This window comes from Pseudonaja textilis, chromosome 1 (assembly GCF_049901715.1).
Source record: "Pseudonaja textilis isolate UNSWEBS1 chromosome 1, rPseTex1.2, whole genome shotgun sequence".
In the NCBI taxonomy this organism is placed as follows: domain Eukaryota; kingdom Metazoa; phylum Chordata; class Lepidosauria; order Squamata; family Elapidae; genus Pseudonaja; species Pseudonaja textilis.
Window position 1 is genome coordinate 50,336,998 of NC_141990.1, and position 765 is coordinate 50,337,762.

Sequence of the window (765 nt, forward strand, 5' to 3'; positions counted from 1 at the left end):
GTTCTATAGAAATGGTCTGAACTGGTAGAATCCCACCCCTGGCTCTGCCTATTTTTAATATATAGGTAGTTGGTGCATCACTACCTGGCAAATCTTTTAACTCATAGCCATACAACCTGAAGCCCCAGATCTTTGAATCATTAACTAACAGAGTTGGAAGGGACCTTGGAGTTCATCTAATCCAACCCCCTGCTCGAGCAAAAGCCTACAGCACCCGGTATTCCCAAGCAGTCTTCCATCCAAGTACTAACCAGGCCTGACCCTGCTTAGCTTCTGAAATCAGATGATATCGGGCATTTTCAGGCTAGTATGGCCATAGATAGTGTTTCCACAGGCAAAAAAAAGAGCTTTGGCGACAGTCTTTCAAGAGCTCCAGAATTTACCAAATGCTAAACTGAAGGTGAGACAGAGGAATAGTCTAGGGAGCATATTCCTCAACTTACAACAGTTTGTTTAGTGACTGTTCAAAGTTACAATGGCATTGAAAAATGTGACTTATGAACGTTTTTCACAGGTACAATCTTTGCAGCATCCTCATGATCACGTGATCAAAATTCAGTGGTTTGGCCACTGTCTCATATTTATGACCATTGCAGACTCCCGGGCAATGAGATCGCCTTTTGCAACCTTCTGACAAGCAAAGTCAATGGGAAAGCCAGATTCACTTAACAATTGTGTCACTAATTTAACAACTGTACCAATTCACTTAAGAATTGTAGCAAGAAAGATACTAAAATGGAACAAAATTCACTTACCAAATGTCTC

The 765-nt window shown here is 41.3% G+C and overlaps 1 pseudogene; it reads right to left on the reverse strand.

Moving 5' to 3' along the window:
* Positions 1-202: 202 nt before the first annotated feature.
* On the reverse strand, positions 203-321 carry LOC113433452 (5S ribosomal RNA; annotated as a pseudogene).
* Between the last annotated feature and the right edge of the window lie 444 nt (positions 322-765).